Genomic DNA, 25,855 nt, shown 5'->3' on the forward strand with positions numbered 1-25,855 from the left:
GATGTAGAGGTTTAGTTCACAGCTAATTTTAGCTGAGAAATACTCGGCATTTTCCCAGCCGCCGCCTCTGCCGCACTCTGTGCTGGACAAATGGCCTTAGTTTTCCTCCCTGATTGTTCTCGGCTGGGGGCCGGGGACTGACTTGAGCTCCAGACAATTCTCTTTGTGTCTGCTTCCAGGTGGCTCTTAATAACTCAGCGAAGGGACAGGACAGCCTGGAGCTCTCAGCTGAGCTCTTCAGTTCCGACATCCTGCCCTGGCCACAGAGGTCCCTTTGCTCCATACAGGGGCATCTGAACAGGACTTGCTGGCCACAATCTCCCCAAATCCTCAGGGTAAGGGCAGAGAGGGAGGGCTTGAGGCCTGAAGGGGCCTCCCTGTGAACAGATGGGGAGGCTGAGGCCCAGAGAGGGTGAAGAGTCACACAGCACTTAGCGCAAAGCTGGGCCCAGAGAACAGGTCTCCAGAATTTCAGCCCACTGCTGTCTAGTGCTTTCACCTGATGTGGGGAACAACTTAGCATGTAAGATGTCCAGACCTCAAGTCTCACATTCTCACACTGGGAATGCTGCTCTCCCACCTCCCCTCCCCTGGCTAAATCCTGCTGTTTCTTCAGGTCCCACCTTAAATGTCACTTCCTTGGGAAGCCCTGCCTCGTGCACTCCTCCCAACTAAACCAGGGCCTTGGTTCTTCTTCTTGCATTTCTTTTCCTTACTGCCCTCATCACTTTTTAAGCTCTGTACTCATTTGCGTTCTTCCTTATTGAATACCTGTGCTCCCACCAGTCCTTGGGGTCTTAGAGGGCAGATGTAAGGTGACAGTCACCATATGTAAGTAACCACCTGTGTGGGTACCCTAATGGGGCTTTGGGGTTTGTAGGGCACTGCTGGGGCAGTGCGGTTTTAGAGGAAGGGGTCCCAAGACAGTGATGGAAGCAGCTAGGGGGCACTCAGGGGTTGGGGCAGTGGTTATTTCCCATCCCGAGTGGAAGGATCTGGAAATTTCAATCAGCACTACAGTCTTACTGGTACTTTCTGATGAAAATCCTCCCTGGCCGGACAGCATGTGTTGGTTCCCTGCTGTATTCCAGTGCTATTTGGGCACAAGGTAGAGACTTCATAAATGCTTCTTGCATGAATGAATGAGTCTCCTGGGCTCCTCTGGGTCCTCCCTCCCTGAGGAAGAGCCCTCAGTTCGATCCATGCCACCCATGGATGGCTCTGGAAGCAAGAGAAAGGAGGAGCCTGGGAAAGGGTGCCTAAGGCCCAGAGCAGCTCTTCCTGGATGAGGAGTGCTGGCCTTGCTGCTCCCAGCTCTGCCCCTGCCCCCAAGCTGGCGTGGGGTCCCTCCCTGCCTCCATAGGCCTCCTCTGTGGCCTCCCCCTGCTCCAGCCAGGACCCAGCATGCTATAATTAGAGTCCTCCTTTCAGGCTCCGGTAATGAGGGGGTGTCCAGTGCCAGCCGTAATTACAGCCTGGTTAAAAGGAACAGGAGCCGCCTCTAAGCCAAATTACAAAGTCTGCAGCCGGATTCCCTCCTCTCCTCTCCCTTTTTATGGGGCTGGTTAGAGGGAGGGACTAGCCTGCTCCGGCTGGGGCTGTGGTCTCCAGGGAAAATTGAGAGTTGACAGTCTGGGTCTGTGCTGCTTTGAAACTAGCCTCCCACCCTTCCCCCACCCCCATCAAAATCCCCATCCAAAGCCAAGGTCGAGAATGGGCAAGAAAGCCAGCAGAAGTTTCTCTTCTAATTCTTTCCATCAGAGCACCATCTAGGGGCTGTGACCTCTGTGCTTTGCATATGTTTCATTTAATGGACAGCACAAGAGTATAAGATAGGTACCATTAGCCCCACTTACTAACTGAGCTTCAGAGCTTAAACAACTTGCCCTAATTACATAGACTGTAAGACGCAGGTCCTGGACTCAAGCCAAGGTCCGCACATGGGGTGAGGGGAGGTTCTGGAGGGTAGCTACACTCCATTGCCTGCCTCTCACTACACTGGTCACTCTACAAGGCATGGAGAATTATGTGGCTTGCAAGTTCACGCCTGAGAGTCTTGCTGAGTCCTTTTCTCCCTTATAGGGATGAAGGAATTGAGGCTCAGAACTCAACTGACATCTTAGGATCCACAAGTGACCTTTTCCACCCCATCCTTGGTCTTTGTGGTCGACTGTGCAAAGACTATAGAGAAAACCTAATCCAGGAGCAAAGATGCAGCAACGTGGCCTATTCTGTGGCTGTGCCAGACATCACCAACAGACTGCGGCACATCTGGACTCAGCCACTACTAATCAAGTGATGAAAAAGAGGATCATCCACCATCCCCGATCTGATTAACTCAAGAGGGAAACAAGGCCCAAGGAGTTGGGGTGACTTGCTCAGCAACTGAGTGAGCTGGTCTGCTGCCCTGACCATGGATGGCTTTCTTAAGGGGCTGTGGGGGGACAGTAGACGTGTTCCCATGCAACCACAGGTAGCCTCTTCCACACACCTCTGGGCAGCCTGCCTGCCTGCCCCTTCCTGGGCCTCTTGGCTGGGCTTTCCTCCCAGCCCCAAAACCTGGCTCCAGCCACCCGCTGCCCACTCACCACAATCGGCCCCGCAGTGACTCAGTCTTCTCGTTACCACCTCCTCCTCCCCATCTCCTGCCCCGCATCCGCATCCCCCCTCCAGCTCTAACAACCTCTTCAATAGTGCCTTTGATCCCGGCTCTCAAGGCATTTTAACAAGGACAGCCTGCTGCCTTTCGCAAGGGGTGTGGGTTAAAGGGGGGAGGGACGTGGAAGGGGGAGAAGGGGTCTAGTAAAGATGGCAGACGGGCATAATCCCCAGGTCCATACCTTTATCTGATTCCCCCTGCCTCACCCAGGTCACTCCAGACCTTGATGAGCAGAAGTCCCGAGGCTGGGGGGATGGCGCAAAGCCGCTGGGATTTTAGGGAGGTGCCCATTTCATCCAGCAGTGCCTGGATCAGAGGGCATTTTCAAAAGGACACTTTAATTAGGAAGCAGGGCAGGCAGCCAGCAGGACTGCGGGCCACGCCTGGTGCCATCAGAGGCCTCTACAGTCCCAGGCCCAGCCTGCCCGTCTCACCCCCGCCCCTGCCACCTCTTCCCTGAGCACCCGTTTGCTTCTCCCATATTGGGGCCCCTGGGAAGGGCCACTGGAGCTCTCAGGTGTGGTTTCCTAAGCTGAGGCTTGGATCTCAGGCATGGAAACAGGGAGTTGGAGATAGCTGGCAAAAACAGAGAAGCCAGCCTTGGGCAGGAGGAGCTGTGCTACAGCCCAGTATGGGCCATGGAGGGGAGTGGGTCCCAATGCCTCTGTCCCTGACCCTGTGCGGCCCCCACCTCCCCATCAGAAGGGACACTGGCAAAGGTCCTGCTTGGCAGTTGGGACATTTGCTTCCAGGAGGTCCCGGCCCAAACACAAACCCAGCTTTTCCAGGCACCCAACAGACAGTGTTTTCCCACATCCAAGATGGATGGACTTTGCACTGCCCAGGGCTGTGGCCCCCAAGATCAGGAGTGAGGAGAATGGGCCCCTGAGGCCCTCACCAGGTTGGCCAGGCCCTGGGCTCCCCTCTTGCTCCCTGTGTGACCCCAGTTGAGTACAGGTCCTCTCTTGGTCCCCACTGCCTCTCTATGAAATGGGGAGAGCCCTGTGAACCCCAGGCCTGTTGTTAAAGTGAACTGTCATGTATGCAAGTCATCGACACAGGCCAACGGGGGCACCCCCAGACCCACCCTGAACTAGGTTTAGGCGCAAGCCCTACCCACCTGCCAACTTGCTGTGTGATCCTGGGCAAGCCACTCACAGCACTGAGCCCCTGTTTCTTAATGATGGGGAGAACAGTGAATTCTTCTTATATACGTGAAACAGCTTTATAAACAGTAAAAGGCTGTCCAAATCTAAGATCAGTCACTATTATTTTTTTCAATGAACTACTATACTCAACCTCCCTCTGCCCTGCCCATAGGGTGAGGCTGGGCATTTCTATCCTGGCCTGCCCTGTGGGATACTGGTGGCATCTGGCTCCGCTGCCCCACAAGCACGGCCACCCTGAGGCTCAGCTTCTCCTCTGTCATCTGCCAGCTGTCTCCTGAGCAGGGAGGTGACTTAGGGTCCTGGGGCAGGGAGGAGTAAAAAGGGCTTTGGATGCTTAGCTTTTTCTGGAGATGTCTCTCTACCTATTGGGTGGCTCCTCTGCCTGGATGGGAATCAGTCCCCAAGAGAAAAGGCAGTGTTGGGATGGGATGGGGACAGGAGGCAGAACTGGAGGCAGGTGGGCGTGTGGGGGGGACCAGCTGGGCAAAGCTTGTCCTGGTTTCTCCTGCCCTTTTTCTGAGGGAACTCGAGAGGGGCTACCTAGCATGCCTTGGAGACGTGCCCTCCCTTCTCTGGACCTGCCTTCCTTTCTCTATATGGAAGTGCTTGCCCTAATGTTCTTAGAGTCTCAGGAGTGCAGGGTTCTAGCAAAGTTAGAGGCAAAGAAGCTGGCCCCTCACCGGACCTGGAAAAATCCAGGCTTTCTGGAGGGGCCACAGGGTTGGGTTTGGAGAGGACTTGGTAGCTTCTGGACCCTCAAGAGTGGCTGAGACCACCGGAGCTTCACCCCAGGGTCTCCTGACCTACGAGACCTCCTCCCCCCATCCTGGGCTTGGCAACAGGCAGGCAAAGACAAGCATGGGACCCTGTGCGGATTCCACCAGCCTAGGCCAGCGCCTGCCCCAAGGTGAGCCCTTAAAACAGTTCTCAGCCACCACAATGCTGTCCTGGAGCACGTCACCTCAAGTCTCCAGCCTCTGTCTTCTCGTCTGTAAAGTGGGTATCTGATTGCAACCTCCCTCTAAGAGAGCATGTGCGCGAAGGGGCTTCAGTGAAGGCCGGGTGCATGGCAGGCACTCTGGCCATTGGTGGGGGCGGCTGAGGCCTGGCGACCCGGCAGAGCTCCCCACACACCTGACCACAGCCTGCCCCAGTTTCCAGGCGTGGGACAGAGTATTGCCTCTGCCCTGCAAGAGGCCCTGCTTGTTTTCTTGTTCCTTCTTATTGTCAGGCCCCAGATGGCTGCTGGGCCCCCAGCCAGAGACAACACCTCCCAACCCACGCAGCGCCTCCATGCAGCACCTGGTGTGAGGAGGAGGGATGCCTCTGCCCTAAGGTCTTCCTGCCAGGGGCTGGGAGCCTAGGGAGGGGGCCATGCCATTTCCCAGACGGGACACATCGCTGGGGCATGAGCCTCCCACGTGACTGGCCCGGGTGGGCCTGGAGGGGGAAGGAGGCCAAGAGAGGTGCCAGGGTCTCTAGGCTCCTGAACTGTTAAGGGACATCAGGGGTGAGAGACAAGGGTAGATCAGCAGGGGATGGTGACTCCCCTCCCGCCCACCCCTCAGTGCCTGGCAAGGGCAATCAACCAAGGAAGCCCACTGGTTGGCTTGTCCCCTGCCAAGCTGGTCTACACTGGCTGCTGGACCCCCTATCCTGGGCCAAGTGATCGGAGCTGTCCTAATTTTCCACCTTAGCAGTCTTGCTTTGTTTCCACATCCTCTCCCAAACCCACACTCCCTGCCTCACCTCCCACTCTCCTGTCTGTCCTCTTTGTGTTCTTTCTCTCTGCCCCACTAACACTCCATGCTGGCTGGAGCTTATTGTGACGTCCTAGAGAGGCAAGTGACCTGGGCTCTTGCCTCAGCTCAGTAGTGACAGGCTGTGTGACCCTGGACAAGTCTGTGACCCTCTCTGGGCTCCGCTTTCCCATCTGTCATTAAGAGGTTAGGTGAGATGTTCCAACGTTCTACACGCCGCACACACAGGCTGGCGGGCATCTGGGACGCTGTGTTCCTGGCTCACCTCCTGGCTCCCTCCTGCGGCCCTGGAGAAGCTGGTCCTGGACTCGGGTGCCAGGCAGCGTCCCCCTCCACGGCTCCAGCTGTTCTCTCAGAGCCTTCTGTGTCTCGGACTTCCATCTCTCCCCTAACCCAGCCTTGTTCTGAAGCAATGGTGGTCACCCCCGTCACTGGAGCCAGATCCTGGCAGAACTATTTCTGTCCGTGTGGTGCTTCCATTAGTCAGTAAGAACACCGGGCCTGGGTGGGGCGCTGTGGGACAGGGTGGCCGGAAATCACCGGGGCTGTCTCTCCCAGCCAGGCTGCCAATGGCCTGGGAGCTCTGTGAGGACCTGCTGGCTCAGCTTCCCGGGGGAGCCCAGGGCAGGGCAGGGAGTGGGTGCAGGTGCAGGCTGGGGCAGGCACATGTCCACTCACCCCAGCACCTTTGGGTTATGACAGCAATGTCCCAGCTCCCTACGTGGTATCACCTGGCAATCTCTCAAGGAAGGCACCGTACCTTGAGCCTCAGAGGCTCAGTTTCCTTATGTGTAAAATGGGGTAACCATACCCAACCCCACAGGACCTGAGATGTACCTACAAAACACCTACTGCAGGGCCTGCCACAGAATGGATTGTGTAAATAATCACTTGCCTTCCAGTTGTGGGACTTGTAAGGAAGGGTGCTTGTCTACATTTAAAGTCATGCGGTTTTTACACCATACTTTTTAGCTGGATGGATCATCTCGATTGCTTGAGATCTGGGCTTCCAGAGGTGAAACAAATCTCAGCAGAGCTTCTGGAAGTCAGCCGCACTCTTTGGAAAGGGTGAGAACTCAGTCCAGGTTGGTGAAATGCAGGAGCCTTTCCCATCCTCAGTGAACAGTTTGGTTGAGAAAATTAAATGAGATCACAGGGGTGATATTAAAAGAGCAAATTGCTTTAAAGGGCTTCCGCTCATTCCAGGTCTGAGTGCAGACGGATGGTGCTAATTATGAGCGAGGAGTGCCCTGCTCAGTGGAGCAGGTCCCTTAGGGCCCGAGGGCTTCTAAGTTAAGGACTCTGGAAGTGAGAACTCTGAGATCCGATTGTCTCCAATTCACATTACTTTTCCCATAATTCATGAGACCTGGAGAAGTCTGGAAGTCTGCACTGTCTGGGAAGTACTTCTCACCACCCCAGGCCTATGCACATTGGCTGGGAATTCTGAGAATGACAATTGGGGTGACTCTTGGCCCCAATCCAGAAAGCAATCTGGCAACGTGCATCAAGAACCACACAGCAGGGCACGTCCTCTGACCTAGAACTGCCCCTCTGGAAAGCAATCCTGGGGAGCCCCCCAAGTGGTATGCCTGGAGATGTTCACTGCTGTGTTATTTACCTGATTAGGATATCCAATGATGGCGGCACTGGCTGAGTAATTTAAAGTACATATACAATATGGATTATTCTCAGCTATTACCAGCGCTACTTAAGAGGCTCATTACACAATCTATGTATTTACACGGGAAATATGTTATGTGAGGAGACCAGGGCATAAAATGAAGCATATGCTTTGATTACAGCAGAAAACAAACCTGAACATGAGCACATTAATGTGCAAATAATGGTTGGGTCTGTATGGTGGGATTATGGATGACTGGTTTTCAGACCTTTGTTTCCCATTTTGGGGATTATAAGGCAACATTATCTGAACCTTATAAAAAAGAACATTTTTGACCCACAGCTATTGGCAAGAAGGTCAGAGCCTGGTGTTGTGTCTGAGGGCCCCAGGGATTCCAGCCAGTGCCCCTCGGCCTGCAGTTCTGGAAGGAGAAGGGGCAGTCTTGGCTCAGGGTGCCCCGGAGGGGGGAGACACAGAGCCCAGCTCCGCCTCCCTGCTCTCTGCACCTGTTGCCTCAGGAAGGCCTCTCTGGGGATGCCCCATTGTTCTCCGGCCAGGAGGAAGCTTGGGGGCAGGGAAAATGGCTGGTCCCGAACTCAGGAAATAAACCCCCCTCCCCGCTGCCCCAATCTGGCCTCTCTATTCAGGCCACTATATTGATGGGGGCCCAGGGGGCCTGGGGAGAGCAAGCCTCCTTCCCAGGGCATGTGAGAAAATCTCCCCGCGCCGGGCCCACACCGGCTCCCGGGCTCTCTGGGGGCCTAGCCCGGAAGCTTCCTCTGCCTGTTTCCTGGCATTGTCGGCCCTACAGCTCCCACCGCAGCAAGACACAGGGAGCCCACGGGCCCAGAGCCACCTCACACTCTCCCCTACCACCAGGGCTCGTGGGACCCAGACCTTGGGGTGTGGCCCATGAGATGCTCTCCATGGGTCTTTCAGTCTGATATTCTGTGACAGGGGGAGACCCTGTCAGCTCCCCTACTATATACTCTTCCCTCTTTCCAGGTGGAGGAAGCCATGTTCATTTGCATGTGATTTGCATTAATTTGCATAACCTCCTGCTCTAGAAGAAGGCACACTGACCCAAGAGTCAGAAACCCTGGAGTCTACTCCCAGCAAAACTGCTAACTTGGGGTGACCTTGGGCCAGCGTCTGTCCTTTCCAGGGGTCAGTTTCTCCGCCTGTTACACTGGAGGACTGGGATGCTGGTCTGTAAGTCCAGACCCGGTCGTACAGCTGGAGTCCCTGGGCCATCCTCCCTACACCCAGTGACCCCACCTGGGGCAGCTGCTCCCTGAACACCTTTTGGAAGAAATCCCTAAGCCAGCTTCTCTGGTCTCCTGGGGGCTCCTCAGGACCACTGGTGCCCACTTCTTAGCTCCGGGCCATGGAGATCCCTAGGGAGAGAGAGTGCTCATGCCACTGTCAGCTCTCCTGACCCTCTTCCCCAGAGGAGCTTCTGACACCTGGCAATGTTTTCAGCCAGGTGCAACAGAGCTTGCAAGGCCCCAGGGAGAGGGAGGCAAAGCTGCAGGCTGTCCAGGGATTGAATGCGCTCAGCTTCCCCCCCCACCCCCCACCATCCCCACAGCCTACAACAAAGCAAGGGCAGGGAGAGCAGTGACATGCGGCCGCCACGCTGACATCTGCCACCTCGGCTTGCCCACCTGCTATAGGTATTTTCTGGGCAATGGAAAAGGAGGAGATGGAAAGAAAACCTCATTCCTGGGACGCTCCACCATTGCTACTCCTTGCATCAGGATCTCCAGGGCATGGCATGGGGGGGAAGGGCAGGATGCCCCAACTCCAGGAACCGTCTATCTAAGGGCTTGATTATACAGTGGGGATGAGGAATGGAGGGCTGGTGGTCGTGCCCTGCCTGTGGGAAAGGAGGTACTAGGGACTTTAATGGCAGGGGTGTGGCACCTCAGATACCCAGTGCTGGGGAGGGCTGGGCCTTTGCAGCTCCCTTGAGGCTGGAGTGTGCAGTGAGAAAGGATGGGGAGCAGGGCCCAGAACCGACAGCTGGTGTGGGAGCAGGCTGTGTGGGTGGGTGTAGGGGGAAGAGTTAGGGGTCTGAGCTGCAGACATTAAAAGTCTTCACACCCTGGGGCCCTGGGACTTGTGCTGTGCCCTCTTCTGCCTCCTTTCCTACTCCTTGAGATCCCCAAAGAACCCCTCCCCCTGCCCACCCTTTACTCCCTGGGGGAAAACAAGCTGCCCAGCCCCTGAGTCAGGCCTCGGGAATCTCTGAAGCTTCCTCGGTCCCGTCTTCCTCCCTCTCTGAAATGTAATTTCATGCCTTCGATGCCTCCACTCTTCCCACAGCTCGCAAGTGCTGTCCAATGAGGCAGGTCCCAGCAACTGAGCAAGTGCTTCACCTCTCTGAGCCTGTTTCCTTCACTCCAAAGTGGAAGAAATAAGGGGTACCTTGTGGGGTTACTCGGGGTCGTAAAGGCACTCACAAGAAAACACCAGTTTGGCACAGTGCAGGGCCCATAACAAAACCCAACAAACTGCGGTGGCTGCAGTTAGTCACTTCTGGGAGCCCTGGCTTTCTCTCCATAAACGCATACTTATCCAGTCTGCCCAGGGTCAGCCTGTGCTTAGGAAGACGAGAGCTATGAAAGCACTCTGTAACAGGAGTGGGTGGGGACCCTGAGAGTGGCTCAGCCGCTCAGCCTGGGCAGGTCAAACCCTGCCCCACCCTGGCTCAGAGCCACACCAGGGAGCTTCACAATTCCCAATCTACAGAGGAAAACACTGAGGCCCAGAGGGGGCAATAAACCAGGCTATAGTCACACAGTGTGTGAGCAACCCTGAAGAGACTAGAACCTGGAAAAGATGAAACTCTTTAAGATTTAGCTATCACTAAAGAGAGAGTTGACTGTTTTTCCACCTTTTTAAAAGGCACTGACATTGGGAAACATAACATAAATGATACCTATTTTAAGATTTCAAGTCACTTTTTTGTTGAGGGCAGACAAAACATACAACTTATCACTTCACTTACTTGTAAAACACTAGGCACACTTAAAAACGCAAAGTCCCAGAAAGGAAAAGTTAATTTGAGAAGGAATAAAACCAGTGGCTTGAAATACACATCCCCAGCTTCCAATCATATTCTTTTTTCAGAAAATAAAATGTCCCAAATTCTTCTCTGCTGGTGCTCCAGTCTACAAGACTCCCACAGGACAGGAATTATCTTTTGGCTCATTCATTCTTTTATATGGCTAGGACCGACAGAGCTCAGAGTCTTGGAATGAACTTTGTACACTCCACAACTTTAATTGCTCTGTCTGCAGGCATGAGATACTTTCTAAAGTGTAGGCCACCTTCCAACACAGGCACACACGATGGATTCTCATTTCCCATCGCAGGGCAAATGGAAAATCGCTCTCGAAGATGGGGAGGTTTATTGTGCTCTGCAGTCTATAAGCCTGGAGTCCAGGGAAGCTGTCAGAAGGAAATCCAATTTGCCTTTAATGCCATTTACAGGTTGTTTCTACTGCACCAAGCCCCTATAATAGTAGAGGATAGAAGGTAAAAGTTTAAGAACTACCCAAAGACTCACGAAGACCATAGCTGTAGGGACCAGCTTCAGACAGACACGTCTCTGAGCTGTCCCTGTGTCCCAGCTGCTCTGAGCTGTCCCTGTGTCCCAGCTGAGAAGGATGAGGCTTATCAGAAGAGAAGGCAGAGCAGAGTGTGTATGTGTGTCTTATGTATGGTATGTGTTTATGTGTGTCTATGTTTGTGTGTGTATGTTTATGTGAGTGCTCGTGAGTTTCCGTGAGTGTGGAAGTGTGTAAGACTCTCTGGTCACTCAACCATCTATCTGCAAGCAATGGGGTGACCTCTGACATCTTAGCCTTCTCTGGGCCCTCGTTTCCATGTGAATATATTTGGGAGGTTGAAATAAAACAGAGACACAAAGATTACAGTACAGAGGTTGCCATGGCTGAGGCCAGAGCAGACATTACCAATCAACTGTGGCACTCTTTCCGACAAAGCCAGAATTGACAAGGCTCCTGGAAGTCATTACTGTTTGCTCAGAGTTGGAAGGCAAGAGAAACCTATCCGCCATTCCTGAACTCAATTCCTCTAGAATTCCTTCCATCTCTAGCCTGTTATAAGTATCCCGATCTTCAGTGGCTATTGTGTATCCAGATGTATGTTAGAATCTATGGGAGTTAGAGAAGTATGTTCCTGCTCAAAAGAAAAGCCATAACTTATTTTGGGGTGCTGGGAGCCAGGAGAGATGATAACACTTCGTGAAACCACTCAACAGCAATCATGAGACTTCATAATTTAGCCTTGGATCTGTGATGGCGAATTCCCGGTATCTGTGCCACCATATCCCCATCCCAAGACATCACCAATTGTGGTGACATTCTTTCCAAATGAACTCAGATGTGGCCTTAGAATTCTTTTCAACGTATCAGTCAGTCACTCTCAGGGTATCAAAACTACCACCTGAGATGAACCATTTTTGCCACTACTGACCTAGATTTTCAGGCACAGGATCTACAGGCCCAGGGAGGCTGAGGTTATCATGGAAGGCTTCCTGGAAGAGTTAGGAATTCTGGGTAGATTTGGAGAGAGAGAGGAACACTGATTAGGAAGAGGAACCACCGCAAACACCCAACACCCCTGCCTGGCCTTACTAATGTGGGAGAAACCAAGGCTAGGATTGGGGAAAGGGTGGGAATTTCCAGGAGCGGCATGGAGCATGCCAGCTCAGTAGAGGCTGGAAACATCCTGCTTGGCTCCAGCAGGAAAGCCCAGGGATGGGGTGGCAGGATCATCCTTGGGGGCTGGGGGAATGGGGTTCTGAGGTCTGCCTCATTGACACTGCCCCCTCATTAAAGGTACCCTGGGGAGCAGGGCCCTGGGGCACCCACATGGAAAGAGACCCTCAACAGTCAGTGCCCCAAGCCCAGGGTGGGTTACCACAGGCTCCTGGTGCCCCTACCATGCTCAGGAGTGGTGGGATGCCTGCAGTAGTCCCATGAGGGGGCAGAGAGATGGGCCCCCAAGGTCCACATGCTTTCCACCTGGCTCCCTTGGGCGGTACTCCTGAGCCTGGACACACTCCTGGGTGGGACACGACATCCACATGCTGACTCAGGCAGAGGGCCTACCCTGAGTGCCAGAGTGGGAAGGGGGAAACTGGGCCCCAAAGGAGCCCCACGGGCACTGGGACATGTGGCCAGGGTCCTAGGTGGGACCTTTCCAGAGGATTCTCTGAGCAGTCTGTCTTGAGGTCTTGCCTCCTACAGCCTTGGTTTTTCCCTCTGTATCATAGACAACCCCATTAACGAGATCTCTGCTCACTGGACTCCTAGCCACCTAGTGCTTTGGGGACAGTGGGAGAGAAAGGGGGTGATGGGGCCAGGGACCATGCCAGGGGACTCTCCTGGTGACAGCTGGGAGCACTTTCTCTGGGTCAGCTCTGAATCCAAAGGGCCTCACTCATAAGGCACTGTCTCGCCACAGGGCTGCCAAGTGTGTTCCCGCAGGGCTAGGGACCCATCTCAGCTGAACAAGCTCAGAAACACACACTCACTCATGGGGACATCACTCCCTGTCACTATTGTCCCCATGCCCTGGGAAGCCCCCACCCTTGCAAGCTGGTGCTGAAGCAGCTGGGCTAGGATTCAAGGGCCAGCCAGGAGCTGGCAATCCCAAATGGGCTCTCTCTGGCAGCCTGGCTGTATCAGGGCAAGAGCTCAGCCATGCCAGGATACTGGTGTCCAGGCAGCAAGGCTCCCGTGCCAAGACCTTGTGGGCAGCATGCCTGAGAAGCCCAGGTGGGGAGGGGGGTCTGGAGCTGGTGCCAGCATGGGGCATGTGAGTGGGCTGGAAATGTGGCCACATACGTGTGCTCACGCATGCATTCAATCACAGGGTCAGCTGGACAGCTGGGTGGAGCTGCATGTAGAGGGACTGAAAACTCAGACATCTCGATGCCATCCTGGGCCCCTTGTGCCAGAGGGTCTATGTTTGGGACCACCTGGCCAACCGATGCAAATGCAAGCATGGGTGTACACCACCACCCAGAGGACTAAGGAAGGGCATAAGGGTGGGAGCAGAGATTGCAGGCGTGTGTGTGTGTGTGTGTGTAACAGCAGGGGAAATTTGTGCCCACCACCTGTGTGTGACAGCAGGGAAGTAAGCACCTATCAGTCTTCACTGCATAAAAGCACCTTCCTGTGTGCACACACGAGCATGTACGTGGGTCTGTGTAAATGCGCATGTATAGGCACTGCTTTTAAAACAAAGACCTTGGGCTGCAAAAAAAAGAAATGAGATTCTTAAGAACATCGAGTGTGGCAGATATTAGCTGGTCTGTTGGGTGCTATTATACTAACCACATGTCCATTCTGCCTAATATATAAATTACTAATGTAAATTAAAGGATAATTGAAGCCTTTTAGGCCCAAATATTTAAATTATTTAACAGGCAGTCAGGAATGGGAGAAAAAAGGGAAGAAGAGCTCAGTTTAACACCCAGAGAAAAAGTGCCAGCTCAGGGGAGGGAGGGGCCAAGCCTAAGCCCTTCTCTCCCTCCAACTCCATTCCCTCCTGGAGAAGGAGAGTCCCCCCCAGAAGGAGCCCATGGGGAGAGGGCAGAGAGGAGCACCCTCCTTCCTCCTACTCTCCCTGCCTCCCTCCCTCTCGTACTTCTTCCCCTTCTGCTGCATAGATGAGAGGAGATGAGAGCTGGCGTCAGGGACCTGGGGTCCTCCCTCGGTCAGCTTCCCAGGGCAAAGCCAGCATCATCTGCTCTGAGACACCACAAGCCTACCAAGGCAGGGCTAGAAGCAGGGCTTTGTTGGGGGGTCATTTGGTCCACCCCCACCCCCATTACCCAGAGTAGGAAAATAAAGGCCACACAGGAGAGCAGCTAGCCAGAGGTAGACGTGTTTCCTGTCCCCCCTCTCTTTCTCCTGAAGGCCTTGAGATGGGTCTCTCAAAGGTCTCAGGAGTCACCAGGACCCAAGTAAAACCAAATCACCATTAACCTTACTTAGCCTGGGCCTCAGATCCCACAGCAAACAAAAAAAAAAGGGAGCATGTCTTTGCTTAGGTCCTCTGCCTGATTTCTATGGGCCTTGCTGCCTGATTTCTATTTGGGTGGTCACACTGCCCTTTGGCACAAAACCTCCCAAGTGTGCAAAGGTAATGGTTTAAGGGGTGTGGTCACTGCTCATGTCTTTGCCAGGGGCTAGGGGCTGAGAGGTGAGGAAGGCCAGCTGTGCTGGGTGAAGGGGCCAAGTTAGAATTGCAGAGGGTCAGGCTTGGGGAGTTCCCAGAGGCGAGAAATGTCTGCAATGTCTGGGAGTTTGTCCAACGGTGGAGTCCTCAGAAAGCGAAAAAGAAACAAGGCAGGCCTGTTGATTCACCTCTACTCTCCAGTAGGGTGGGGGTTGAGGTGACGGGGAACAGTGCCTTCTCCATGGACCCCCACCCTCCCTTCACATCCAGTTCCACCAGTGCCTGCCATGAAGCCTTCCCCAGTGCTCTGGAAAGTTCGCTCTGCAGCTTGAGCTGTGGCCATCTCCGTGCTGACCTGTCAGTTTTCAATACCATGAGTGCCTCTGGGGCAGGGATGGACCTTTACTATCCTTATTGTCCCAAGGCACCTGGCACTGAGGGGTCTCCCAAATAGCTGGCACCCAACAAATGGTAAGTGCCAAGCTTCCTGGCCAGTCCTGCTGGGCTAGGTCATGCCCCAAGGGGCAACTGGGGTAATTAGGGCGATAGGCTGGCCCACTTGGTTTGCACTGGAATCTGGGGAAAGTCTAGAGGCTGAGACACGGCTGGTGCCGACCCTCTCCGAGCAGTAGGGGCCTGACCAGATAGGCCCTGACAGCCTGCAGGGACGGGTTCCTTGGTCACACCGGGAATGGGCAAATGACTCAGGGTTTAGTCCTCCCCACTGTGGGAACCCAACCAAACCGAAGTGTTCAAGCACTCTTCAAAGATTGCCTTCTGGGCTGGGAGGCAGACAGAGGCCACTGACCCCTCATCTGACCCCTGGTTACTTGCTTCTGGGATTGCATCTTCGTCTTATCAGTCCTGTGGAGAGAACATTTTTGGCTTTACCTTCCTCCGAGGGTGAACATGGAGGTCAAAAGACAGGAAAGGGTTTTGATAAGTATAAAGTATTAGGGTGATCATGGCCATTCTTAGATTATTCTCCCCTCTTTCCCTTTCATCCATTCACCCCTCCTGCCCATCTTCTCTTACTTCCTTCCCTCTCTCTAACCCATCACTCATTCATCAACTCACCCATAATTTCATGTGTATCTGCTCTGAGATATGTCTTGGTTACCTTCCACAGGGAAGGAGCTCAGCGCGTTATTTCCCTGCCTCGGCCCCTCTTCCTCAGGGAGGCCTCCCCAACCATCCTGACCCCTGTCCACTGCAATCTTGCCTTTCTCTGGACACACAGGGCCACAAAGCCAGCCCTGAGGAAGGAACTACTCAGATCTCTGCTCCTGGTGTCCTCCTCTGCACCCTTACTTCCCTGGAATCACTCTCCCCCAGCCTGCGGTGGACCCCTGTCTTGTCCATCAGGAAACTTCTGCCAGCATTATCCATGCTGAAGGAGCAGCACTTGAGCCTGGTTTCCTGAAGCAGGGTCTGATTTGTACTTGACCTCCCACAGGTGGGAGTCCTGCTTCCCCAGGTGAGCCTGAGGTCAGAGTGGACCTCATTTTTCTCAAAGTACACAGGGCCTCCACCCAGAGCCAGGTGTGTCAGGGCTTCCAGCAACCCTTGCTGAGAGGGGAGAAGGGAAAACAAGCACCAGGCATCTGTAGGGCATCTGACAGCTTACGGAGCACCTTCCCAGCCCCAGCCCTCCAATCCCTGTGACCCCCACAAGGGCAGAAAAACAGACATTCAGTGCTTATTGCAATGGGAGCAAGGACCAGAAGCCTAGGGAGATAGGGACAGGAGAACACAAACGCTGAGAGCCCCCACCTGAGAGTGCAGAACGCCTGTAAATGTAGAGCATCTGCCCATTCTCTAGAGGGCAGCGGGGGCAGGAAAGGGGAGCACCAACAGGGGCCCAAGGAGCAGATGGTCAGCCTGGCCCAAACCTCCTGAACATGCTGTGTGGCCAGGCTGGTTTGGCACTTAGCCTGCTGCTCTACTGTTGCCCAGGGTAGGATGGCATATTTTCAGGACTAGTCTTCCCCCATCACCGCTCCCCAACAACACACGAATTCCCACCCAGCAGGGGCGAGTAGCTGGCCTGCCTCTTGCCCTAGTTCATCGAGCAGGCAGTTCAGATTACCAACTTCTGATGGTCCAGATCCACCCTGGACTCCGCTAAGGAAGGCCCGATGGCTGGGCCCTCCACCCCCAAGTCAGCCCGCATCACCCCTAGCAGGGCTGGGGTGCTGGCCTGCACATCTCAAACCTGAATGTAAGCTTGTATGAATCACCTGGACACTTGTCAAATGGCAGAGGCCATTCAGGCGGTGGGGACTGAAAACGCACGAGCTCCCAGGTGACGCCAAGGCTGTTGACCCCTGGGTGCCACTTGGCGTCGTAAAGCACCAAAGGACTCTCTGCACTGTACAACCCAGCCCAGAGCTTCCAGCTTCACCGTGATCTTCAAAGCACCCAGCCAAGCTTCCCAGACAGCCAGCCGGCACAGAGAGAGGATACATCATGTGGGACAAAAAAAAAAACTCTTTTCAAAAGTGGTCCCTGAGGGGAGTGGGGAGGGAATGTATGGTGGGAGCAGAGAGACGGGCGCCCAGGGACAATAGTGAATAGAGTTGGGATTATTTCCTGAACTGTGACTCCTCGTGGGAACGGGGTTATGAAAAGCTTTTCTTAAAATGGTTATTATTTAGTGGGCCGTCCAAAATAAACACACACACGCACTGCACGGAGCCAGGCAGGAAGTGAGAAACATCTGGGAGACATCTGGCTGCCGCAGAGCCCAGCAGCGGGCTGGGGAGGGCCGGAGACGGTCCGTGTGCCGTGATTACCCACAGGCTCCTGCGGCCACGCTGGCATGCACGACCCCCACCCACACAGCACGGGACACACACGTACACGCGCGTGTGCACAACACGGGCAGCCCCAGCCCCTCACCAGCAGCAGGGCCCAGAGAAGGTGGGTTCTCAGAAGCGGACATTGGAGCTCTCGGCATCCACCTCCCCCTCCCTCTCCTCCTGCTCTTGGGATGTTATTGTATTTATGACTTGCCTCTCTGCATATGCAAGCTGAGTGTTTTCCTTCCACCTGCTCCCTGGTCATCCTGGAAAAGAAGCCGCAGGAGGTAGAGCGAGTCCTAAGGAGGCCGGAGAGCCCATCCACCTCTGGCCTGAGCAGGAGGGTGGCCCAAGGCAAGTTTTGAGACTCCTCTGGGTCTCAGTTTCCTCCTTTGTAAAAGGGATAGGATTCTCCTGCCTGGCTCATGGGAAAAGAGACATTCATTCAACCGGTTTTGACTGCAAGCCGTCTGCAGTGCCATTTTAAGAGCTGATGATGCCACCTTAGCACCCTGATGTAGGGTGTAGTCATGTGCCTGAGTGACCCTGGGGACTGCCCTCCCTCATTTTGCCAGCCCCAGCCCAGGCTGTAGGGACCTGTTACCATCTCTGGTGTCCCCAAAGATGCCTAGCCCAGGACTGGGCACAGCAGAACAGGTGGACAGGTTAAGTAAATGGGAGCAGCATGAGGTCATGAAAAGGGTACAGACTCTAAAGACAGACACACCCTTGTGCAGATCCTGCGGCTGCCACACTGGCTGTGTGACCTTGGGGGAGTCACTTCACCTCTCTGGGCCTCAGTGTCCTCAACTGTAAAATGGGAGCACAACACTTAGCTCCCAGGGTTAAGGAACATGCCATGCAAGGCCCCTTGCAAAGTGCTAGAGCTGGGTTAGAGCTCAGCCAGCATCAGCAGCCAATGTTATTAGGATGAGGTACAGGAGGACATTCAAAGTCATCGTCGCTGATGACCGTGTATGACAACTGTTGCTGTAGTAACTCTTTTCCTCTGGGTTGCAGAAGGACCTCTTGGGACAAGCAGGGGGGCCTTCAGTGCACCCTGGACTTTCTGGTCTCTGTGGCCTTGGCCATTCAGGTGGGGTGGGGTGGGCTGGGTGGATCTGGGGATGCTGAAGGCTTCCCAAGTCCCTCTAGAGGAGTAGGGAAGGGAGTTAGCATGGCTGAGTGCCTACTCTAAGCCGGGCACTTGATGGCTATGCTGTCTAACCCAGAAGTCACCAGCCACATGTGGTTGTTTAAATTTAATTGAACTAAAATTAAAAACTCAGTGGCACTAGTCTTAGTTTCAGTGCTTGACAGTTGCATGTCGCTAGTGGCTACCGTATCAGCCAGCACAGGCATCGAACATTCCAATCACCACAGAACGTTTCATTAGACAACAGTGCTCTACAGGAAGGCATGATGGCCCCATTGCAGAGACGGAGAAACTGAGCCCAGAGCCCAGATTCTTTCTGCTTGGCACCAAAGCTGGCACCTTTGTCAGGTGCTCCACAGTCCCATATGCCAGAAGGCAGTGACACACATGTGCTCTGCTGCTGGCAGGGCCAAGCCCAGGACAGAGTGGGCGGAACAAGTGACCCCGTTTTGCCACACCCAGGTCTCACTGAGGTGCCTCCTAAACATGAGTGTGTGAGGTTCTGGAAGCTGCCGACCAGGAGGGGCCTGTGGGTAACTGAAGTGATATGAGGGGCCACTGGGCACTCTTAGGCTGCCTGGCTGGAGCTCCATACCCTGCAGGGGGTGGCCAGGGCTGGACAGGGGGCAGCAGCCACTTTCCAGGTACAAAGCAGACCCCTCTGGGTAGCTGAGTTTGTGGGGAAGTGCACTCACCCCCTCTGACCACGTAGAAGAGGGAAGTCAAGGCTACAGGCTACAGGAGTCAGATGGGAAGTTTCTGCTGCAAAGGAGCCCACTCCTGTCTCTCTTCTCCTTGCGTGGGGTTCCCTCTTTTGGTTGAACTAGTTACAGGGCCTCAAAACATTTTACCAGGAATCCCCCTATGCTCTGGCCTGGTAGCTCTTGGTGAGTCACTTATAAGCAGGCTGGGGCCCTCTGTAGCCTTCTTGTGCACCAGGCCACAAGCATTCTCCCAAAAAGCCAGGGACTCTGGACAACTTTCGCCTCCTCACTCTGGGACTCTGGGTCAGCCCCACTCTAGGCTGTTATCTCATCTCAGGTGATGTGCTAGATACCAAGGCAGTGGCTTAGACGTAATTATTCCCACTGTTAGATCTACTGTTAATATTAACCTGGTCTTCACCCACCCTAACAGCCAGGGAGCACTTGTGCTCTTGCATCCTTGGGTGGCACCTAATGGCTCAAGGCCTCGATTTTGGGAGGTGGTAATGGGAGGCTCCTTCCAGCTTCAGCATTAACAATAGAGATCTTCTGGTGTGGTGCCAGGATGAGAAAAAGACCTGCCTTCTGTCCTGCTGCCAGTGCTCGAGTCCAGCCCATCCTCCCAGGGACAGAGCTAGATGTGCCCACTAAGCACCTTCCTCCCTCCGCACCTCCCCACCCCAGGTCCCTCCAGAGGCCCAGCCCTCGGCCCTAATGCTTATGCTCATGATGGCCTCTGCTCACTCCCCAAGCACACCAGAGCCACAGGAGACATCACCAAGCTTGGACACAGCCAGCCACCAGGCTCCATGATGCAAGCCACTTCCCTGGCTCGAGAGGGTTGAGCTGTGAGTGGAAATGGAATGGGAAAGAAGGTTTCAGGTGCCTTTGCAACAGGCCAGGATTCTTTCTGGAACATCTGTGGGGTGCTCTTGCTGCGGCTGCCCAGCTAGTCTCTCTAGGGGTCCCTTTTGGCATCCCTAACCCCTGGGTTCTCAAGGTGGCTTGGGTAACCTCTCCTCTAACTGAAGTGATTCGCTGCTAACTGGCCTCCAAATATGAGCTCTGAGAACCGCAAAAGGCGGCCAGGCATGACTGAGGCAATGGAAGGTGACACAGCATCTTGGTCTGGAGTCAGGCTGCCACGGTGTGAAACCCAGGCTGGGCCTTGGCTTCCTCATCTGTAAGATGGGGACAGGGTTCCTGCCTAAGGGACTCTGAGGGTAAACTGAGTCAGTATAAGCAGAGGGCAGAGAACAGTTCCTGGCATAGATGTGGCTGCCATTGTGACGGCACAATGAAACATCAAGTCTGAAATCACACAGGCAAAATCACAGAATCTTGGGCTTGCAGGCTGTCAGATTAAAAGAAGCTTTAAAGAGCCATCCCAAACTCGCCTTCCAGGCAGGAATCCCAGCCAAAAGCTTCTTCGCCCTAGGGGACTTGCACCAGGGAGCATGGCTCATCTTACTTCTAAAGGCTGTCAAAGGAACCTTATTCCAGCTTCTCAGCCACAGGATTTCTCAGGGTAAACAAAAAGGGGCCCAGAAATACCAAATGCACCTTCTGCTTTGCCCTGTCCCCACCTCTGCCCCGGGAGTGGAGGAGCTGTGGGTGTGTGGGTTGGGGGCTGGGGGGAGTATCTGCTTTGGTCAGAGAGGGAGCAGGTGTCTGCTGGGCAGGGAGGAAATCATTGCTGCTGGCCTCCGCTTAGCAGTGACCCTAAGAGGAAACGATCAAGTGGGCCCCGTGTAAGGCAGGAGGCGGAGCGGAAGGATGGAGCTGGGCCTTCCAGGCCTCGTTGCCCTGCTCCCACCCTGCTTGTCCTCGGCCAGCGGCTCGAGCCTGCCAGAGGCAGGACATGCCCATCCCCTCCACATCCAGGACCATGGGCTCTCAGGGCTTCAACCACCACCTTGAGACCCTTCCTTCCTTCCTGGAGGAAGGAGAAATTAAGACTCAGGAGAAGTTACACCCGAACAGGAATTGATGTGTCTGTCTTTGGTGGCAAGTGGTTGGCCCAGGGCCAGGAGAGGCCAGAGAAGGCAGGTTTAGGCTCAATACCCACAGCTGTCCAAGTCATCCAAACGTGGAGCAGGCCACGTGGCAGGAGGGCAAGAGTGCCACGTGGGAGAGGGCACGGGAAGGGATGGGGATTCCTAAAGGGCCTGAGAAATATGGCCCGCAACCTCTGGGGCTTCCCTGCAGCAAAGCTTTTGGAGGCAGAAAGGAGACACCATGGGGTAGGAAGTGGGGGCAGCATTTAATACACCACCCTCTCAGCACCTCGCTGTGCTCCCCAGTCCAGCCTTGGCCACCTCCAAGCACCCAACACAGAGCACCCATCCCTCTCTTCAGGAGTCCAGGCCAGTTTCCCCCACGGAGGGCAGGCCCAGGGGTCTGTGATTGCGGTCCTCACTTTCTGAATGCCAAGTCCAGGTGGTATGTGTGTCCACGTGGATGGAGCTCTGTGAAGCTGAGAAACTGGGGCTTCAAGGTCCCCCAGGAACCCTCTGACAGCAGCAACTAGATGGCCAGGAGCCTGCCATCTCAAAGGACCTGCCGGCCCATTGCTCACCCTGGGAAAGCACCCTGCTCTTTCACTGCTGAAAAGAGAACTGGGGAGTAGGAGTTGGAGGTGGGTATATGGCTGGACCCCAGCCCTGTCCAGCTTAGCCCAAGGGCTAACATTAATGTTGGGAGGCGCGCTGGATACCTTCTGAGCACTTCCAATTTACCAGACCATGTGCTGAGCCATTCCCGGGAGCCTCCCACTGACCCTCCTAAAGTAGAAGCTGTGAATGTTGGGGAAACTGAGGCTCAGCAAGGTGAAGTAACCTGTCCAGTGATGCATGAGGGGTGCTTGGTGATGCCCTGTCATCAGGATGGTGAGCCAGAGCCTGGGGCCCAGGGGTCCCTTCCTCCATCCACGTTGCAAAGGAGATGGCCACTCCCTGCCACAGTCACGCCCTGCAGCCTGGGCCTACTGCCACCTGAAGAATCCCTTCCCCGTAACTCGACTCTCCTGGGGGAAAAAGTGGGGTAAAGTCTCTGCTGACTTCCATTCAAGGACAATGGCTCACCTTCCCAGGGCTGCTGTAAAACTCCCTACCCCCAAATCATCTCCCTGCCTTGGAAGCTCCAGGCTGCTAGGTGCTAACCAGGTAAGAGGCAGTAAGTCAGCCTTCCCTGGAGTACAGGCGCCCTGAGAGCAGAAGGTGGGTTTAGGATCGCCAAGGGCAGCCCCCATCTCTGGCACCATCCCAGGGCGGCTCAAGGGTGGGGAGGTGAGTGAGGACTAATCAGGCCTCAGTTTGTAAATCTGAGCCTAAAGATGCCCACCCGCTCTTCAACACTCTGAGAATTTGTACAAGAGACTGAAAGTGCAAAATGCAAGAGGGAGGGAAAGAAAAAGCATAAAGAGGGCCCCTGCCTCAGGCAAAGTCTGTGCCAAGCGGGAATCACGGGGAGTTCCAGGTGGACTGGACGGGGAAGCATGGCGGTCAAGCGTGGGTGAGCAGCAAAGTCTGGGGGTCACAGAAGCCTCGGGAAGAAAAGAGCAACTCTGGGAAGTGATCCATGAACTGTTTCCATGGTCCAGGACCAAGCCTGCCTGAGACAGGTGTCGGGGCAGATTCTGCCTGACAATGACTCCCCCCTCCCCACTTCTGCACCCCCCAGCACTCTCCAGGACCTTCTCCCCCTGGGTTCTGTAAGCAATCCTTTCTGGGGAGCCTTTTCACCTGAGGTAGGGGGTGGGGTGGGAGCAATGTCGCCAGTGCCTTTTTATTTTTAACGATCATTCAGCTATTTATTTAGTTTCTGAACAGCCCCAGATTTCTGCCTGAGGGAGTTACAGGCAGTCGGGCTATTTGTGGTGAAGTTAATGAGGCGACTCTGTGAGAGGCCGTCCCTTCCCCCGCGCTGTGGGAAGACAGCAGGCCCCGCAGCCCCCCAATTACCTGCCCACCCAGGGGCCTCTCCCACCCTCCTCAGTCCCTCCCTCTCCTCGGGAAGAGAAAATGGACTGGGCGGGCGCATGGGCGAGCGTCTGATTGTTCTTACTCGCCTTAAGGTAAGCATTAAAAGCCTCTTAAGGAAGACGAAAGGACTTAAGAAGTCTGAGAAAAGACCCTTTCGACTCCCAGGAAGACGCCCCTGGCCCACCGGAAGGGGAGGGAGGTTCCCGGCACGGGGGTGGGGGGGGTGGGGGTGGGCCCGCAGTGGAGTGGCTGTGCGGGCCACCCAGGGTCACCAAACCCTCACTGTTGCCCTTATTACAGATGAGGGAACGCGGGCCTTGAGAGGCCAGATAATCGCCTCAGTGAGCAGCCAGGAGGAGGCGGAGCTGAGACTGGGATCCCAGCTGCCGAACCCCAAAGACCCCAAGCCAGGGACCTATGGCCCCTCTTCCACGATCTCATTTAAACTTCATGGTGACATTCACGGTGGGGGGAGGGGGGAGGTTGCTATTAATTTCATTTCGTAGTTGAATGAGATGAGAGTTGGATGAGCTAACTATCTCGTCCAAGGACCCACGGCTAAGGAGTAGGGAAGGAAGAATTTGAACCCTGTCTCTTGCCAGAGTTCGTGCTCATAAGCGTGAGTCTTGAAGAGGAAGGGAAAGGGGTCCTAAGGGAAAGAGCACGTGGTTCCCAAGGGTGGCCCTCTGCTCACAAGGTGGCTGGCAGGGTCAGTCCCAGCTTCTAGCTGTCCTTCCCACTTTTCTCCTCCCCTCTGAATTCCTACAGTCCCAGAACCCCACTCAAATCCTGCCTCCTCCAGGAAGTCTTCACATCCTAATCACAGAGAAACGCCGTCCTCTTGAGTTAAAACTGGGCTCGCTCTTCTTCGCAGGCACCTTAATTGGAATTTTGTGAGTTCTTTAGGCCAGGTTATGGGCTCCCTTGGGCCTAGGTACAGAGAGGGGGTGCTATAAACACGGGGTGGGGCTTCACTGTCCTCAGGAGGAGAAATCCAGGAGCAGGGCCCCCTATGGCCTCTCAAGGCCTCCAAAGAGCCCCAGCGTCCTCCTGAGCTGGGCATCTCCTTGATGCATCTGAACGACTAGTGGTTCAAAATTAGGGCATGTGCAGGAGAAGCCTGGCACTCACCAGTGAGGAGGCTACTGCTGGTCAGGGTAGGGGTGGGAGAGCCCTGAGCCCAGCTCCGAGGAGCTCCAAGAAACGTTTTACGACTTTCTAAGTGGGAGCTCTGCTGACAGTTTAACAGCCAGCTCCTCCCAACCCTGGGCTTCATATTTATGAGCTGAAAGACTTGGAGGGGGAGGCTCAGGAATCCAGCCTACACCACCCAATCTTCAGCCCTCTGTCTCCGGGGCCAGGAAGCCATAAAAAATGATCTTGCATTGCTTCTCTTTCCCCACATGGTTTTCTTAGGGGGCTGGGGGGTAGGGAAGGAGACAATGGTGGAGCGGGGGCAGGGAAGGTGTAGGTTTTTTTCCAAAGCCCGTACAAGCAAATACATGGAAAGAAACCACTGACCCCTCAGCCGTCTTCATGCAAAACTGCCCAGGCTCCTGCAGCAGGCTTTGCCTGCTCCTGGGGTCCCTGGCTTGAGCTGTGAATGGCTGAACATACTCATATTTATGGGGCATGCCTACTCCAAGCCAAGGTCAATACATCCAACATCTCATTTGATATTCATAACAACCCCGGGAAATTTGAAAAGGTTTGGAAAGGTGGTGTCTGTGGGCTCCAGTTTTGCTGTCCCTCCTACCCAATAGGCTGCCCCAGGGTCTGGGACTTGGACCTCCAGTTTACAGGTGAAGAGTGTGAGGCCCAGAGAGGGAAAGGAACTCACTCAAGGTCATACAGCATGTTAGTGGCAGAGTGGGAAGATGTCCCACATCTGAGCAGCTGGGCCTGTGACACACTGTGAAGAGCAGACCCTACATGCTGGTTGGGGGGAGGGCGGCTTATCCCTTCTCCTTTCTAAACTGGGTCTGGGTCTCCTTGCCATACAATGGCCTGGTGCTACCAGATGTTCTCCGGGACTTTGGGCAGCTGTGACACTGTGAGATCGGGGCTCTATGTTGGTTCTTGGTACTAGGTCCAGTCATTGGCTGTACTGCATCACCACCCCTGACCCCACTCTCATCCCCAAACCCCAGAGAGCGGCTCTCCATACCCCTTTCCAGGCTAAGGCTCTCCCCCATATCAGCCCTTTGAGACCAGACTCCAGAGCTGTGAGCCGGGCTCTGGGAGCCCTCTAGCACCCTCCCTGCTCCCCAGTGTCCTCAGCTCCTGTCTGCCCTGGGAAGGCCAGAGTCTCCCACAGGATGTGGCCGTCTGGCTGGCTGCAGCCTCCACCACATCCCTTCTGGGTGCTGTCCAGGCCCAGTGCTGAGGCTTGCTGACCACGGAAAAGATCCCACCCTCTGTCCCCATGGTGGCCCATTCCAGCACGCCCCCAGTTCCACATACACCCTTCTTCCTGCCAAACTGGGTCAGTGCCACCCAGGGGGTCCAGACCTCAGCTCTCCACGGAGCCCAGCTGGGGGCTCAGGCTCTAGGGAGGGCCTAAGGAAAGGTAAGATGTCTGGCCCAAGGGGCCCAGCAGTGGCTGCAACCCTCCTGGTCTCCCCCTCCTGTCTTTCTCAGAGGTCTGGCCCCCTCCCTGGTGGCCCCCTAGCGAGGGGCTGTCTGCAGATAATCAGGGAACAGAAAGAAGGAGGAAAAAAAAGCACTCAGGCGCCAGACAGGATCCTTATCTTCTGGGGCGGAATGTCAGAGGCAGCA

At 54.8% G+C, this 25,855-nt stretch overlaps 1 protein-coding gene and 1 long non-coding RNA gene across 3 annotated transcripts in view; one reads left to right on the top strand and one right to left on the bottom strand.

The window, feature by feature from the left end:
• The window catches only part of UNC5B (unc-5 netrin receptor B), a 92,377-nt gene that overhangs the window by 35,095 nt on the left and 31,427 nt on the right, over positions 1 to 25,855 (bottom strand). The window lies entirely within an intron of this gene.
• On the top strand, positions 20,430 to 23,063 carry LOC143653057 (uncharacterized). The gene is made up of 3 exons (XR_013161062.1): positions 20,430 to 20,622; positions 21,453 to 21,732; positions 21,836 to 23,063. It is a non-coding gene; the product is annotated as an uncharacterized LOC143653057 (long non-coding RNA).

The sequence above is a fragment of the Tamandua tetradactyla genome, chromosome 13, assembly GCF_023851605.1.
Source record: "Tamandua tetradactyla isolate mTamTet1 chromosome 13, mTamTet1.pri, whole genome shotgun sequence".
In the NCBI taxonomy this organism is placed as follows: domain Eukaryota; kingdom Metazoa; phylum Chordata; class Mammalia; order Pilosa; family Myrmecophagidae; genus Tamandua; species Tamandua tetradactyla.